This window comes from Meles meles, chromosome 7 (genome assembly GCF_922984935.1).
Source record: "Meles meles chromosome 7, mMelMel3.1 paternal haplotype, whole genome shotgun sequence".
Taxonomy (NCBI): domain Eukaryota; kingdom Metazoa; phylum Chordata; class Mammalia; order Carnivora; family Mustelidae; genus Meles; species Meles meles.
In genome coordinates, this window is record NC_060072.1 from 136,690,841 (window position 1) to 136,709,665 (window position 18,825).

Consider the following 18,825-nt stretch of genomic DNA (forward strand, 5'->3'; position numbering starts at 1 on the left):
AGAGAGTATATGGGCCACAAAACCAAAAATATATTCTGTCTGGTCATTTACAGAAAATGTTCGCTGATCCCTGCTATGAAAAAAAAAAAAAGAGAGAAGGATAACCTGCAGCTTCTGTTATCTTTTTTAGGATCCTTATTCAATTTTTAGCTCATTTATTTATCTAAGATTTTATTTGAGAAAGAGAGAGAGAGAGAGAGAGCAGCATGAGCGGAGGGGGAGAGGCAGAGGAGGAGGTGAAGAGGTGAGGGGCAAGGGGAGGGGCAAGGGGGTGAAGCAGAGGGAGAGAGGCAGAGGGAGATGCAGGGGGTATGGGGGGGTGAAAGGGAGGGAGAGGTAGAGGAAGAGAGACAGAGGGGGAGAGGCAGAGGGAAAGCAGACTCCCCACAGAGCTGGGAGCCCTACATGGGCCTTGAACCCAGGACTTAGAGATCATGACCTGATCCAAAGGCAGATGCTTAACCATCTGAGCCACCCAGGTATCCCAATTTTTAGCTCATTTATAAAAACCAGTAGTGCCTACAGAATGTTAAGAAAATAGGGTTTGAGTGAGAACTGTACATATCCTAGTATAGGACATTGGGGAGACCATTTGAGTAAGTTACTAAAAATGTCCCCACATGGTACTGTCTTTTTCTTTATTTCATCAAGACAAGATTTATAACTGTTCCATGTTTGAGTCTTGTATCAGTCAGGACCTAATTGATGTAAACAGAATCGACTCTAGCTGGTTTAATCAGGACGGAATTAAATGACATAGAAAATCATTAAGAGCTTAAGAGCAGGCAGGAGAGGGACTCAGTAAGTAAATTCTGGGTCAAGTTTTTAGAAAACAGCTCTCTAAGTTCACTGCAAAGTAGGACCACCAAAAGAGCTTCCATCTCGTCCCTGATCAGGAAGCTATTGACTCCAGACCACCACCAGCCCTGTGTTGTAGTCAGGAATCGCTATAATTAAAAAGCCACCATGCTTCTAGCTCCGGACTGTGATTCACTCAACAGCATCTGTGTCCTCCACTGTGCCTCTGGACACAGCAGACCCATGGAACTTGTGTGTGGATACTTGGAACATCTGCTGAGAAAGGCATGATAAACTTCAGCTGTCTCTGGGAGGAGGTCTCCAGGAAGACATGGCACCATTGCAGAGGCAAGGCCTCCACCTTACTTCCAAATGCCCAATCCCACGCAGAGCACATATGATTTGTCAAATCTAGATCGCATTCAGAATCCAAGCTGCAAGCTACGTCTGGAGAACGTAGGTCTTAATTGTCTAGTCTCGGTAGCGTGAGAAGGCCAGCTAGGAAAAGGATGGAATGAATGGTGGGCACCAAAGCTTTATGCCCTGTTCTGGAACAGTAGATGTTCTAGAATGGAAGCTCAGCATCTATAAGGGATGATGTCCTTGTTTGTTGATTCTGACAAGTCAGTACATCAGTCTGTCCACAGTCTTCCTGAACTTGGTCAAACCATAAATGTTTCTATTTTCAGAAGCATACCAGAATGAGGCAATCTTAGCTTTGAAATAAGCATTTTTATTTTTTGGATCAGTGTCTACATGTATTTTTTTTTTTTAGCCAGAAAACGTGGTCTTCCGGTAAAATATCCCTTGGAATCATTATGCATGAGTAAACAGATAAACTGCTTCTCTCATCAAAGCAGTGGTAGGGCCAGAAACAGTGTGAGCTCCTTGTCTATTTCAGGTGCTTGCTCCTGTCTTCCAGATTCCCTCGAAGTTAGGTTGCGACCACGTGACGGCATTCCTGCCCAGGAAACGTGTCACTTAGCTGGCCCTAAAAGCCCTGTGGACCCTCATTTCTTTCTTCCCATTGCAGCAGTGGAGTCCAAAGCTGGATACAGTAGCGTCACACCATGATGACGGCCGGACCCCGGACTTAGCAGATGGAAGAGAAGGCCTGCAGCAGTGTTTGTGGGGGAGAAATAAAAGTTTGTGGCATGCTGCCACTGAGCTCATGGGCCGTCACAGCATAGCCTGTCTCTCTTGACCGAGATGGGCCTGAAGTCCTGCTGCCACTGCCTCTCATTCCTTCAGTGCCAGCCTCTATGCCTCTCCTTTTCTCTCTGCTTTCTACCCACCTCCCCAGGCAACTCCACATAGCGATTTCTGGGGGCCCAGTTTATGAGCCGTTACTCTGGGCTTTTCAAGTACCCTCTCCTCTGGTTTTGGAGTTTAAACAACTGTATAAAAAACGAGTGAAACAAGATGGGATTGGGAGGGAGACAAACCATAAATGACTCTTAATCTCACAAAACAAACTGGGGGTTGCTGGGGGGAGGTGGGGTTGGGAGAGGGGGAGGGGGTTATGGACATTGGGGAGGGTATGTGCTATTGTGAGTGCTGTGGAGTGTGTAAACCTGGCGATTCACAGACCTGTACCCCTGGGGATAAAAATGCATTATATGTTTATAAAAAAAAAAAATTGGAAGGAGAGGCGAACCATAAGAGACTATGGACTCTGAAAAACAACCTGAGGGTTTTGAAGGGGCAGGGGTGGGAGGTTGGGGGAACAGGTGGTGGGTAATAGGGAGGGCACGTTTTGCATGGAGCACTGGGTGTTGTGCAAACAATGAATACTGTTACGCTGAAAAAATACATTAAAAAAAAAAAGCGAGTATATTGCTTTATGGGTAAATGGGAGTAGGGAAGGCAGGTGTTGATCTCTCATTGCACTTCCCTGAGAACAGCCCTGAGTTTATGTTATACACGTAGAACTTGCACTACTCAGAAAGAGTGTGAAAACCATCGTTTCCAGGTTTTGAAATTATTATATATGGAATCCATCCTTTTCTGGAAACGGCATTGTTTGTCCAAGTAATACAATTTGGTATCATTTGAATCTGACTTTTCGATAGAAATGATGTTAAAATAGGCACAAATGGGCCTGATTGAAAGCCTAATTTCTGATGGGGCGCCTGGGTGGCTCAGTCATTAGGCGTCTGTGTTCAGCTCAGGTCATGATCTCAGGGTCCTGAGATCGAGCCCCACGTCTGGCTCTCTGCTCAGTGGGGCGTCTGCTTCTCCCTCTCCCACTTCCCCCTGCTTGTGTTCCCTCTCTCTCTGTGTCAAATAAAATAAAGCCCAATTTCTGAAATAAAAATCACTATAGACACTGTATTTAACCAGCTGGAAATAGTATATTTGATTAGCAATAGAAATAAAATTATATTATTTAAATAAATGGGAGCTGTATTAACCAATCACAGAACATTTCATTTAATAAAAAGCATTATGATAGTACACTGTAACTAATTAATCAGCCCATGAAAAGCAATCTCAACAAACAGTTCACAAAATTCAGGTGGTCTTCTCTGAAAGATTGACAGGTTTTGGGGGGAAGAGACCTATGGCATGCTTCATTCAGGAATTTAATGACTTTCTTTTTTCCTCATCAGACATTTCCCTGTAATAATCTTAGGCATCAGAGATCAAGCAGTTGACCTTATAGATACATTGGGGGTCAGACTGTTTCTGTCAGCGTCTCTCTGGGACCTTTGGTGTCCATGCATGTCTAGAAAGTCAGGAAGAAAAATGTGAGTGGACTGAATATGGATCGCTCTGCTTTTACGGAGCGAGCTTCTATTCCCTTCAGTCCTCAGCTCAGATGCTTCCTCTTCTGGGAGATCTTCCCTGACCACCGTATCTGAAGTAGCGATTACCTTCCTCGCCCATTACTTTCCAAGCCTTGCTTTACCTTTTTTTCCTCATACCACTTATCACTATTTGAATTATGTTGCTTATTGTCCTTTGTCTTCACTAGCATATTAGCTCTGTGAAGGGAGGGGTGCCTGGGTCAGCTGAGCTTCCACTCTTTCTTTTTTTTTTGCAAAGTGTTATCATTTATTATAGCAAATGTGAAGAGTAAACTACAGAGTTGGCTATTCCTTCAAAGAGTTGGATCAATTATCCAATAAGGCTAATTTCAACATTGATTCATGGTTTTCTAGTATGATTTCTTTTTCTTTTTTATTAACATATAATGTTTTATTTGCCCTAGAGGTACAGGTCTGTGAATCATCAGGCTTATGCATTTCACAGCACACACCACGGCACATACCCTCCCCAATGTCCATCACCCAGCCCCCCCACACCGCTCCTCCACCTCCCAGCAACCCTCAGTTTGTTTCCTGAGATTAAGAGTTTCTTATGGTTTGTCTCCTTCCCAATCCCATCTTGTTTCATTTTCCTTCCCCATCCCCACGACTCCCCCACCCTGCCTCTCAAATTCTTTATATCAGAGAGATCATATGATAATTGTCTTTCTCTGATTGACTTATTTCGTTCAGCATAATACCCTCTAATTCCATCCACATTGTTGCAAATGGCGAGATTTTATTTCGCTTGATGGCTGCGTAGTATTCTATTGTATGAACTTCCACTCTTGGTTTCAGCTCAGATCATGATCTCAGGGTGTGAGATGGAGCCCTCCAATGGGCTCCACACTCAGCACGGAATTTGCTTGAGATTCTCTCCCTCTCCCTCCCCATCAGCTCCTCCTCTTGCTTGCGTACTCTCTCTCACTCTTTCAAATAAATACATTAAAAAAAAAAAAAAGCTCCCCAAAGGGAGAGATTTTGTTTAATACCACTGTAACTCCAAAAAATGCATTGCCTGGTGCATTACATAATAAGTGTTCAATATTTTTTCGGTTTCTCTGCCAGACACAAGAGGGCAATTTTCTCTGATATTTGCTGTGAGAACCTGGTAGGGCTCTTGGAGGTAAAGCTCATAAAAGTGCCTTCCACCTTCCCAAGGCCAGATCCTACTCTGGAGTTTTTAATTCTCAAACTTGTCGACCCAGAGCCTCCAGGAATTTGTCAATTACAATTTAGGTTTCCTACCCTATTGCTAGGTTCCCAGGAAGTTTTTCTTGGTGGGATTCACCTGTCTCTATAATTTTGGGGACAGAGGTTTGCCCTGTGACCTCAGTTCTTGAATGGATCCCAGAATTGTTGATTTCAGCTCATTCAGCTTTTTTGGGGGGTGGATAGGTGAGATGACTCCCAAGCTCCTTATGAGCTTGACTTGGAACTGGAAACTATTCAGTGTTTTTAATAAATAAGTGAATAAATGCTGTTAGAATTTATAGCTATCAGCAGGCTCGCTACAATTGTTACTCTAGTTTTGTAAAACTGAACTTTATTTTAATCAATTACAACATAATTGTACAGGAATTCATACCAGTGAATGGCACTCCTCTGATGATTGAGCTTTTTTATGACATGGGATTGTTTGCCTACAGAGAGTGGTAAATAAAAGTTACAGTACAAAAAAAAAGTTACAGTACATTAACCAATAATTCCTTAAACTGAAAGCAACGTATTCTAAATGTATTGATTATGGTATAGGCCAAGCTGCAATAACAGATTCTATAAATCATTGGTTCAAACATAATAGAAGTATATTTCTCTCTCACACAGTCTGGAAGGAGGTGGTGGCCTGGGTTGGGTGGGCATAAGACCAGCTACAGACCCAGACTGAGTTTAAAGAGAATATGTAATCTGGATGCTGACAGTTTAGTTAGGAAGGATTGCGTATGATCCAAATATAAAGTGTGTATATGTGTGTGTACGGGGGTTCAGATGAATCAATTTAAGCATAGCATTTCATTTGAAGAAATATATCTCCAGCAGCCCAACATAAATAAAAAGACATTTTAATATTTTATGTGCATTTCTCAAGAACTGTTAAGGAGAGCTGTGCCATAGCCCACAACAATACTTTTAAAAATATCATCTCCTCCACGCTTCTTTCGTACTCCATATTTGTTCCAGAGTCTCCTTACAATCCCCCATTTCCCCTGACACCCACCTTTTATGGCTTTTTCTGTCTTCTTCCTCCTGCCTCCACCTCAAGCTCTTTCTTATTTAGTTCAGTTCAATTTAGAATTGCACTTCTTTTTATGGTTTCGTTTCTGCTTTGCTCATTACCTGGATTCTCCACAAGAAAGAACCCAGGGCTGACCCAGAAAGCAAATATCCTTTCCCTTTTCTTCACGCAGCACTGGCCCAATTGCTCTCCCTGTCTTCTAATTCTGCATTACAAAAACACCAAGACCGAGACTGGCAAAGAAAAACCTGCTTAAGGTGGTGGGGGAACAGTAGAATCTGCAGAGACAGGAATGGGGAGGCAATGAATACTTACACGTTAAAACGTCTTGTTTCCATCACACATATATCATTAAGAGCTCAAGTGAGGATAATGTGGACTGCTATAACTCTGAAACAGATGGAAAATCTCTCAGTTTAAAAATATTCACAAAGCTGGATTTATGCAGATGTTCCACCTGAAGGCAGAGCTGAGCAAATTAATGCTCACGGTGGACTATGAAAGTCTAATCTATAATGTGAAAAGGGAAGGGAAGGAAACTGAAAATTACTGAGCACTTACTCAGTATTGTGTTAAGCTCTTTAAACAATGTCGAGTCATTTAAAACCCCCCATAACCCTTCAGATCAGTGTTCTCGGCTTGGGGATCTGCAGACCATATACTCAGTAGTACATGAGTGCTGAGATTGAAAAATGCTTATGTTTTTCTACCAAAAATAACATGAAAATGTTTAACATGATATCCTGACATTAAGCTTTTTTGATTGTTATGTAAGTGCCTGACATTAAGCTTTTGATTGCTGGGGAATCCATTTCAAATATGTCCATCTCGAATAAACATATTGTCAGCTGTATGACACAGCTCCTAGCTAAACAACTAAGGTAAGGAGTGAGGTTGCCCCCACCTGCAAAGGTCCCTTTTCAGAAAGCCCTGATTCACCTAGGTAACTGACTGCTTGAGTCACCCTGCTTTTTCATTCCTACTCCCCAATCCCGCCCTCATGTTCTAAATTCACCAATAAAGAATGAACCCAAGACACTAGGGACCCACACTTGAACAGCAATAAAGTCAAATCCCCAGGTCCACATTCCCTCCCCCTCTACCTATGACCTCACTAGTAGCCTTTGGTTATGCTGTGTACTCTCCAGGAACCCCAAAGTCCCCTTATGGTTGTTACTGAGGTGCGTCTTTCAATTGTAAAAACACAATGGCTGGTACAGCCACAACCATTGGCTCTGGCCAGGGAAAACGTCTCCGGGAGCTTGCAGTAAGTAGTATGGGCCCAGGTAATTGGCCTTGGAAATTCCCAGCCCAACTAATTATTAATGATTGGCTGAAGCTGGCAGAAACACAGGAGCATGTTCTAGATCATCAGAAGGATCATCTTATAACCAAATAATTATAACCAAAGTCACACCGTATCTCACTGCTACCCTAATTGAGGTAGTCTAATGAGAAAGGCACAAAGTCAGACTTGATCATGTGTCTTCCAAGTAGAGGCCAAAAGACCTCATACTGTATGACATGAGTGATGACTTTGCAAGACTTCAGATTCAGAATGGGTCTAAGAGATTTGAGTCATCATCTGGCATATGGATGTAAAGTCATATTCTAAAGAACATGCATCAGAGCAGTATTAACATTTGAGCTGTGATTTGGTATAAACAAGAAAATGTTATCACATTGTTAATGCTGCTCCCTTGAGTTTTGTTGTTTTTATGAGTATTTGAACAAATTTACAAATATGTGTTGATTTATATCAGTGTGGAAATTGGATTATTCTTCCCAACTTTTCACTCTTTTACTATTCTACCATCATATAGCCAAGATTGTGTCCTATGACTCTGAAGCACTTCTTGCAAGAAAAGGCAGAAGGTCATAGGAGGCTGGAAAAAAGGCAGCCTGTTTATGTGGCAGCAAAACATTTGGTGAGACGGTTGCTTTCAATAGCACAAAGGCAAAAAAAAAAAAAATGTACCCAGCAAACCTGTGGCATTGGACAGATCAGAATGCTGATAACGTGAACAGGTTGCAATTTGCAGCATAAGAAAATATACAACAGGAAAGTGATGAGCTCAGGAAAATTGGCCAGTTTATAGACAAAATTGAGAGAGTGTAGAGAACCTAGAAATTCCAGAAGCTGTAGGGTTGATAAATAAAATTGTTTCTCATTTCCTTTCAATGAAAGATAATATTGAAAAATACCTTGTGTTTGAAAGACCTACTAAAATAGCCTCATGGAAATGACAGAATCCAGGCACAACCTTGTTAAGACAAACCTTAAGGCCATGTCTGGCAGTAGATACTTTCACCTGCACAAAATGACTTTGGGAAAAATGGTTATGAACCCAAAGTACTTGTAATTAAGTCTAGAGAGAGAGAGAGACAAGCCTCACAAAAATTACAGTGTGGATTTTGGCATATGGATTGGCTGTCATTAACTGCATCAAAAAATCCAACAGGTTTTTGAGAGGCGTGTTTGCAAACATACCACTGTGCTGGGTTAAGAGACTGACTTTGAGATGGATAAAAGAGCTCTGGGCTGCCAACTTTCTACAGGTAGCAAGTAAGTGAGAGAGCTGCTCATATTCTGTGATATGATTTTAGATGTGGCCCAGAAGGGTGGAAAAGAAAGGTCATGCTTGAGGCAGAGCTTGGCCATGGAGAACAATGGACAGGGGCATTTTTCCCAGGGAGCAGAGCCAAGGCCTAATAAAGGACTTTCCCTACCCTAGTGGAGAAAGTGGCTAATACCTTCCTGCTTCAGAGTGTGAAAGGACCAGTTGACCCCTATATGCCTCCCAATCTTCCTCTTTTCAAATAGGACCAAACTTGGGACCATCCACTAATAAGGCTGATACCAACATCAAAGTGTGCTGCCTGAAAAAAAGAGCATCCTACAGAATTAGATGAGGGATGAGAGGCCACTGGGGAATAAGAATGCAGATTACAAAGCATTCTACAAAAGTAGAATCTTCTAGTGTTCAGAAGAGATTTTCTTGTTGAAGTTTTCCTCACTAGACCGTAAATTGAGTAGCTTCAGACCTTAATCACATTGTGGAGGAGTGAAACCACTCCCACCCCCCAGAGATTTATGTTTTTATGTGGCTCATTATTAACAAGCCTTTTTATACATAGAAGAAATGTGAAAGCACCTTGGGGGTTTGCACAAACTGTCCATAAGATGGGCCATTCGGAAGCCCATGATCAGTCACACTATGATGAAAGTCCTTGATTCCTTAAGTCACTGCCTCCTTTGGGTGAGCAGAGACCAAAAGTCCACAGACCCAGAGCAGCTCCAGGGCCTCCCTATCTGTCTAGACTGCTACATGGGTGCTGTCACACAGGCAAGCAGATCACAAGAATGTGTTGTTTATGAGGATTACTTCCTCAAGCAGTGTTATGGGGATACTAAAGCGGTAAAAAGAAGAAAAGGAAAAACTAATAAAGAAAGGAGGTTAAATCCTCTACCTCCAGCCACCAATAGTCAATTTTCTCACTTTAGAAAACTTCATTTCTGAAAGTCCTCAAAACTTGGACACTTCTGAATTCATTGGCCATGTCTTGGGAAAAGAACTCACCTCCTTCACATGACATGCTGGGACACAGTTGCTCTGGGAGCGGTTTGGAATCAGAGAAGGATGGTCATTCCATAAATGCAGGGTCTCTTTCAGGAAATAACGCAGAGTGGTTCAGGTTCAACAGATGACACTTCTTAGAAAGGTCTCTCTTACAAACTCATGATCCTGGGAAGGTCACTCTGGTTTGGAGGTTCTCAGCAGGTGCTGAGAATCCTGTGTCCAGGATTCTTTGTCATTGATGGCCTTGGGGACAAAGAGAGCAGCTGTTTAGCAAGGTCAAACTCTGGTCTGTAACACTGTGAGGAAAATAATACTTCAGACAAATTAAATTTGCGTCAAAAAAAATCACAGATTTTTCATCAAATGTAGACTTGCACGGTTATCTTTATTGCCTCTTTCTGTGATCATAGGTAAGACTAATTTATTTCCACCTTTTCCTTTTCTACACTCCCCCCAGCTCCTTTTTTGGGGGGGGGTGCTAATCCAATTCTTTGTGTTGTGAGGGTGGACATGGAAAAGGAAAGTGGTTACAATTTTGGAAGGAGTGGGGGTATGAATCTTATTCTCAATGCAGTTTTTGCAGTAGTTTTTCTTAAAAAACCACGTTGAGCTAAGATGTTCAAGACAAATTGATATGAGCAAGATGGCTATAAACTCTGATTTTGCCAATTTTTAAAAATATTTGAATTTATCAATTAAATGAAATGTCAAAATACTCTCAAAAGCCTGAAGTGACATGTCTGGTTTTTAAAATTGAATTAGACCTTTTGGTCTCTCTAATCCAGAAGTTAAATGTGAATTGATTATAGTGACTGTTAGATACCTGACAAGATGTGACAAATTACTAATAAATAAATCTGAAATTAGATATAGTTATGTCTTATATAGACTACTGTCATATCCTTAATCTTTAGTAATTCTTTTTATTTTAAAATTCTTTTTAAATCAGGAAAATGAATCTATTTTAATAAATATATTTATCAAAAAATAAAACTTTCTAAATAAAACATAGGCAGTAATTTATTTGACATTGGCCATAGATACAATTTTCTAGATGAAACAAAAAGCAAAAATAAACTAATGGGACTACATCAAAATAAAAACTTTGGCACAGTGAAAGAAACCATCAACAAAACAAGGCAACATACTGAATAGAAGATACTCGCAAATGATATGTCCAATAAAGGGTTAATATCCAAAAAAAATATAAAGAAGTTATACAATTTATCACCAAAAAACCCACAAATAATCTCATTAAAATGGGCAAAATACCTGAATAGACACTTGCCCTAGGAAGACATACAAATTGCCAAAAGACACATGACGAGAAACTCTAAATTACTAATCATCAGGGAAATGCAAATCAAAACTACAAAGAGATTTTACCTTAATACCCATCAGAATGGCTAAAATCAAAAAGACAAACAGTAAGTGTTGGCAAAGATATGGAGAAAAAGGAACCCTCTTACACTGTTGGTGGGACTGCAAATTGGGCAGCCACTGTGGGAAGCAGTGTGGAGTTTCCTCAAAAAATTAGGAAGGGAAGTACTGTATGATCTAGTAATTCTAATTCTAGTAATTCCACTTCTGGGTTTTTCCCCAAAGAAAACGAAAGCATTCATTTGAAAAGGTATATGTATCCCTATGCTTATTGAAGCATTATCTATAATAGCCAAGATATGGATACAACCTACATGTCCATCCATAGATGAATGGATAAAGAAGATGTTACATATATATGTTACATATACATATATGTATATACATATACATATACATATACATATATATGTAACATCTTCTTTATCCATTCATCTATGGATGGACATGTAGGTTGTATCCATATCTTGGCTATTGTTATATATATATGTTATATATATATATGTTATATATATATATGTAACATATATATGTAACATCTTCTTTATCTATCTATCTATCTATCTAGATATATAGATATGGAATATTACTCAACCACAAAAAAGAATGAATCTTGCCATTTGCAACAACATGGAAGGACCTAGAAGGTATTAGGCTAAGTGAAATAAGTCAGACAGAGAAAGACAAATACCATATGACTTCACTCATATGTAGAATTTAAGAAATAAAACAAATGAATAAAGAAAGAAAACAGAAAGAAAAAAAAAACAGACTCTTAAATATAAAGAACAAATTGGTGGTTGCCAGAGTGGAAGTGGGTGAGGGAAAGGAGATTAAGAATATAGACATATCGTGATGGGCACTGAGAAATGTATAAAACTGGTGAATCAATATATTGTACACCTGAAACTAATATAACATTATATGTTAATTATACTTCAATAAATTTTTTTAAGTAAGACTTTTTAATTGAAATATTTCAAATTATTTAGTGGTACATAAAAAATATCCAGTCTCTCTGATAACCGTTTAAAACTTTGGTGTATGTTCTCAAAGACATTACACACACCTCCAAATATAAATGGACTTTTTAAAAGATTTGATTTATTTGATATGTGTGTGTGTGTGTGTACAGAGAGAGAGAGAGAGAGGGTGCACATGCATGTTCATGAACAGGGGGAGAGGCAGAAGGAGAGGGAGAAGCAGACTCTCCATAGAGCTCAGATTCATGGTTTGATCTCAGGACCCTGGGATCAAAACCTGAGCCAAAGACAGATGCTTAACTGACTGAGTCACCCAGGCACCCTCATAAATGGACTTTTAACAAGCTTTCTCTCCCTACTTTTCATTGACATTGTTTCCATATCAGTTTATGCAATTCAATTCATTATTCTAAAAAGTATTATATATACTAGAATTTATTTAACCATTCCTCTATCAATTGGACTCTTGCAGAAACCAGTATCAAAAAATTTGTGGACATATTTCAAAACCATCACAATTACCATCAGAGAAGAGTGAATAAAGGTGACAGTTCTTTAAGGAGGGAAGAAATGAGGGTGACTGATGGGGAGACAACAAATTATTTTTACTACCTTCCACTCTTGGTTTGCTATGTTCTTAAAAATGATGTACACTTGAATTTCATCAAATATCATTTCAATTATAGAAACAAATGTAACTTTTTTCTCCTTTAATGAGTTGGATTATATTCCTAGGTTTTTCTAATTCTGACACACATTGTTATTAGTAGGATACATCTTTACTATACATCTTTACTATCATTCTAGATTATTATTTTTTTATACATTGCTTATTTAGTTTTGTACCTGTGTTCAGAGATGAGATGGATTTTTTCCTTATTCTTCTATTGTCTTGCCTAGCTCTGGTATTAAAGATGCTAACCTCATAAAATGATTTGTTGTAGTCTTTCCTCTTTTTCTATTTTCCGAAAAGTAAGCTATGTCTAGCTGTCTCTCTTGCTCTCCTTTTTGCTCTCCTTACTCAGCCCTTTTTGGCTTCATCTGAAAATTTGTGTTTCTTAAGTGTGTGGTGTTTTCTACCCGTCCCCCCCCCCCCCACAATAGTCATATTTAGCCTCTGGCTCCACAAGGAGCCCACAGTTACAGTCCCTCTGCTTTATTTAGGGAATGGTTTTTCAGGCTTTATTCTGCTGAAAATGCCACAGTTTCTGTGGAGCAGTAACCGAGTACATCCTCAAAGTTTTAAGTAGGCATTCGTCTACCTATGCATGATGCTCTTTGGCCCCATGGATTTACTGACTCTACCCTAGGTGGATGAGAGGGTTCTTGATGGAAAGATAGTGATGTGATTCTCTGGCAGTCGTCTCCCATATGTGCTTGGACTTAAGGGTCACTCGCTTGGTGCTGGTTTCTTCATAAGTTCGACCTCATTTACTTTTGTACGATAAAAACCTCATCACAATATCTGCTTTACTGGTTATACCAGTCCTTGGTTTCCAGAACTTAATGGATTTATTTTATTTTTATTTTTTATTTTTTTATTATTATGTTCAATTAACCAACATATAGTACATCATTAGTTTTTGATATAGTGTTCAATGATTCATTAGTTGCACATAACACCCAGTGCTCATCACAGCGCGTGGGATTTATTTCTTTTACTCTTTGTCTCCTTGGAAATTTCAATGAGACTTTGGGAGGAAGAATTATAAAACTTCCTTTAGTCTGTTCAGCCTACCATTTAGTCTGTTGCTACTATGCATTGTGCACATAGAACTTGACCCCTGCACAAGCATGTCCACAACTGCGGAATTTAGAAACCATTATCTTTTAAGATATACATTATAAAAATATCAGATGCATACTATAGAAACCCTGGAAAATGCAAAAACATGAAAAGAAGGAAAAAAGATCCATTGCCCAAACACCTCGAAACAATTAGCGTTATCAGACCTGGGTATTTTCTTTCTTTTTTTTTTTAAGTACACTTTCTTTTTTTTTTTTTCCCCAGTATTTAAATTTATTTATTTTTTCAGCGTAACAGTATTCATTGTTTTTGCACAACACCCAGTGCTCCATGCAATACATGCCCTCCCTATTACCCACCACCTGTTCCCCCAACCTCCCACCCCCGACCCTTCAAAACGGGAGGTGGGGTTGGGAGAGAGGGAGGGGGTTATGGACATTGGGGAGGGTATGTGCTATCGTGAGTGCTGTGAAGTGTGTAAACCTGGCGATTCACAGACCTGTACCCCTGGGGATAAAAATACATTATATGTTTATTAAAAAAAAAAATTGGAAGGGGAGGCGAACCATTAGAGACTATGGACTCTGAAATACAACCTGTGGGTATTTTCTTATAAATTCTATTAAGTATTTGTAATCATGTATATGTTTATGTATTGTTTTTGGTGTTTTTTTTTTGGTTTGTTTTGTTTTTTTGAGATAGAGAGAGGAAGACAGAGCATGGGGAGGGCAGTGCAGGAGAAGAGAGAAAGCGACAAGCAGGCTCCCCAATGAGTGCAGAGCCCAACCTGAGTCTAGCTCCCACGACCCTGACATCATGATCTGAGCAGAAATCAAGAGTCAGAGGCTTAACAGACTGACCCACCCAGGTGGCCCTGTATATCTTTTTTTTTATTTAGCATTATACTAGAATTCTTTTTTTGTGTTATTGCTTGCTTTGTAATAATGGTAGTGTCATTTTTTAAGTCATAATTTTCATGATTCTAAAATCTAATTTTTTTAGTCTGATATGGCCTTCGATGTTGTTTATAGCATACCATTTTTCTATTTTTATGGGGTTTTCTACTAGTCCTTGGGTTGGGCTTGCTTTATTTGGGGAGGGGGGTTGTGCTTTCCATAAGCAACGATTGCTCACCTTTTGTCTTTGCACGATCTTTTCCACTATGTTCTTTGCTGCAGTGTAATTATTTATCCTTGCTATGTTGTCTTATTACTGTAGGCAGCTCTACCAAGGTGTTCTCTCTCATCTGAATGTGAGTGAATCGTCTTGATTTCCTTCTCATTTATCTGAAACCTCAGAATTCGAGGGCAGGGTGCTGGTGTTCCAAATGCTTTTGGAAGCCTAGTTCTGATCTTTAGTGAATGAGTCCTGATCTTTCTTCTATAATTTCAAGCCCTGCGATGGGATTCATTACATCCAGGTGTGGCATTTCTTACTTCCTTAGGTAATTTCTTTAAGCTTCACATAGTTCCCTCAACTCAAGCTGTAACACTTTAGTAAAGAGTCACTTCTTTCACTTCCCTCAGTTCTCCCCAGCAGTAATTTACATTCTTCTCTGGCTTCTTTTTTTAAATAATAGTTTTTTTTTAAGATAAAATTTACATACATGAAATTCTTTGCTTGAAAGCATACAATTCGGTGTTTTTGGTATATTCACAGTGCTGTGCAAGCATCAGCACTATCTAATTTTAGCACATTTTCATTACCCCAAAAAAGAAATCCCCTACCCATTAGCAGTCCTTCCTCATTGTTGTCTTCCTCCCCAGTCCCCTTAGTTTCCTGGGAAGTGCCAGTCTACTTTCTATGGATTTGCCTATTCTAGACATTGACTATACATGGCATCATACTATATGTGACCTCTTGTCACTTAGCATGATATTTTCAAGGTTCATCCATGTAGTGTATGAGAGAGAGAGAGTTGAGAAGGAGCAGAAGGAGAGGGTGAGACAGAGGCTTGAGTAGGGGCTACCCCTCAATGTGGAGCCCACATGGGGTTTGATTCTGACCTGAGCCAAAATCAAGAGTTGGACACTTAACTGACTGAACCAACCACCCGGGTGCTCCTATCCATATACTTTTTTAAAAATCATGGTAAGAATTCTTACTATGAGAGCTACAGCCTTAACAAAATTCTCAGTGTACAATACGGCTTTGTTGTCTATAGGCATGACGCCATACAGCAGATCTCTAGAACTTATTCATCTTCCACAATTGAAAATTTATACACATTGATTAGCAACTTCCCATTTCCCCCTCCCCCGGACCCTGGCACCCACCATTCTATTCCTTGTTTCTATGAATTCCATTATGTTAGATTCTTCATAGAAATGGGGTCATGCAACATTTGTCCTTCTGTGACTGGCTTATTGAACTTAGCATAATGTCCTTAAGTTTCATCCATTTTATCACGTATTACAGGATTCTCCTCTTTGTTAAGGCAGAATAATACTCCATTGTACTTATATGCTACCTTTTCTTTATTCAAGTTGTTTCTTTATTCTGTTGTATGGTTAGGCCACATTTTACATTATCAATTAATAAACATTTGGATTATTTCTACTTTTTGGCTATTATGTCTCAGGGGTTTTAAGAGGGGGAACATCCCACAGATTTTGATGCAGGCAGTCTTGGTTTGGGGTATGGGAGGGAAGGAGCGGTGGGACTCTCCTTAGACCTCTCTGCCCCATGCTTTCACTCAAGCAATGGATTTTCCTTCTTTCTCCTTTGATTTCTTTCTTTATTTCCCTCCCTCACTCCCTTCCTTCTTCTTCCTTCCTCCCTCCCTTCCTCCCTCTCTCCTTCCTTTCCTCCCTCTCTCCCTCCCTTCTTTGTTTCTTAGAGAGAGACAGCACTAGAGAGAGAGAGAGAAAAAAAACACAAATGGGGGGGGGGCGCTGAGGGAGAAGGATAGAGAGAATCTCAAGCAGATTCCATGCCCAGCACAGAACCTGATGTGGGGCTTAATCTTGCAACCCTGAGATCATGACCTGAGCTGAAATCAAGAATCAGAGCTTAACCAACTGAGCCACCTAGGTGCCACTCTCCTTTGCTTTCTGTTCCAGCAAATCTTTATCACTGGGCTACTTGTCTGTGCCTCACAGGGACTGCTCTGCAGCCTCCTCTATGTTTCTAGTCAAAAAGAACAGGAATGGTGAGCCACCATTTTCATTATGGGTGAGACACAGGCTTGGGCGAAACGTTTTCCCTTCTACAAGAATCTGCTGCTTTTCTTCTTCCATACTGCTTCCCTCTGTCCTAAATAAGCCTCTCCCTAAACTGCGTAGGAGTCACAAGAATATTTAGGATTTCATGTACTCACCTTCTTCCTCCCTCTCACTTCCCACTGTTCTAGAATGGAAAGTTAGGAGCTCATCCAAATGACATAATTTACTGGTCTCTTTCTTGCCCTGACTGCCACTTTTCAAGCATTATTATATGAAGTTGGCCTTCTCTCTGAACATTGCTTTATTCCTTCTATTTGTAGCCTATTTTTGCTCATTTAATTAGTTTTAAGGGGAGGGACATTTTGTGATCTGGCTTTGTTTTTTCAGAAACTCTTCAAGTGATTCTCCAAAAACTGTTACAAGCTATTTCCTTAATTGCTATTTAATAGTCCATGGAGTGAATGGAACATGAGTTTTTCCAAAATTCCCTTATATCTGGACAGTAAGTTTGTTTCCCTTTTTGGCTATTATAAATAATGCTCAGAAGAGAAATTTTTGCATAAATCTTTTTGTTTTGAGATCATTTTCTTAAGTTAAATGGCCAGATATGTAATTATTTGACCAAAGAATAAGTTGGTTTTTAAGGTCCTTGAAACATCTATGCCAAATTTTGTCCCCAGAAGATTATTCTCACTTGCACTCCCAGCAGCATGGTTTAAGTGCACCTCTCTGATTAGATTTTTGCTCTTATTTAAGCAAAACAAACAACAAAACACATAACTAACTTCTTCTTGTTAGAATTTATAGCACTATGAGTTAGAAAAAGCATAAAATTAATTGCAATGGCCTTAAAAGGCATAAAGGTATGACAAAGCTATTGTTACCTTATTTTGTATATCTGTGTACTTTTTGATGATTACTGTCTACATTTCACTGAAAAAAATAGAAAGATGCATGCTGGATCAGTGTGATCTAGCAAGTTTGGGTATACTTAAGTAGATTTTTCAGAATCTTTTCAGCTGGGTCTCTTTTTGTTCTCAACAGTTTTATGGAGGTAGACATACATACTGCAACATATAGTATACTGCATTTTTTAAAGCGCACAATTTGCTAAATTTGACATATGTATGTGCCCATAAAACCATCAGCCCAATGAACATAAAGAATATTTCCATTACTTCTAAGCTTCTTCTTGGCCTTTGTATTCTTTCCAGATCCTTCCAGCACTCCCACCCCCATCTGGTTTTTTTGTCACTGAAGATTATTTTGAATTCTATAGAGTTATGAAATTAAATCATAAATCACATACTCTTTTTTTGTTTGGCTCTTTCAGTCAGTGTAACTATTTTGAAAGTCATCTATATTGTTGTGTTTCCAGTTTGCGGCCATTACCAAAGGGTCGCTATGAACATTCATGAACAAGACCTTGCATGGACATAGGCTTTCTCTTCTTTAGGGTAAATACCTAGAAGTGAAAAGTCATATGGTAGGTACATGCTTAACTTCTAAAAAAATGGCCAAACTGTTATCTCAAGTGTCTGTACCATGTTACGTCCTACCAGCAGGACATGAGAGCTCCATTTCCTCCACACCATCACCAGCACTTGGTATGGTCACTGTTTTTGAGTTCAGACACTATGATTCTAATGGATATGTAGTGGCATCCCACTGTGGTTTTAGCTTGCATTTCCAACAGTGCTACTTTGGTGTTCTAAGAATGTGCAGTAATATAGTGGAATTGTTGTGTCCCTTTATATAGTTTTGTGATGCTGGATAAATTTTTTTTAAAGATTTTATTTATTTATTTGATAGACAGAGATTGCAACTAGTCAGAGAGGCAGGCAGGGAGAGAGAGGAGGAAGCAGGCTCCCTGCTGAGCAGAGAGCCCGATGTGGGGCTTGATCCCAGGACCCTGGGATCATGACCTGAGCTGAAGGCAGAGGCTTTAACCCACTGAGCCACCCAGGCGCCCCGTGATGCTGGATAAATTATTTAATCTCTCTGTGCCTTCGTTAACTCATCAAAAAAAAATAAAGATGAAAACTATACTATACACTTCAACAAAGTTGTTATTAAAATTCATGGACATCGTGAATCTAAAATGCTTTGTAAACTACGTAAGTAAT

The 18,825-nt window shown here is 39.5% G+C and overlaps 1 long non-coding RNA gene across 2 annotated transcripts in view; it reads left to right on the forward strand.

Annotated features, from left to right (window-relative positions):
* The window catches only part of LOC123946905, a 102,989-nt gene that overhangs the window by 22,329 nt on the left and 61,835 nt on the right, over nucleotides 1-18,825 (forward strand). The window contains exon 3 of one of the 2 annotated variants that reach the window (XR_006819675.1): nucleotides 1,832-2,226. The exons of the other annotated variant lie outside the window; for it this stretch is intronic. This is a non-coding gene — a long non-coding RNA (uncharacterized LOC123946905). Of the gene's footprint in view, nucleotides 1-1,831; nucleotides 2,227-18,825 lie in introns of those variants that run through there. 2 annotated transcript variants of the gene reach the window in all.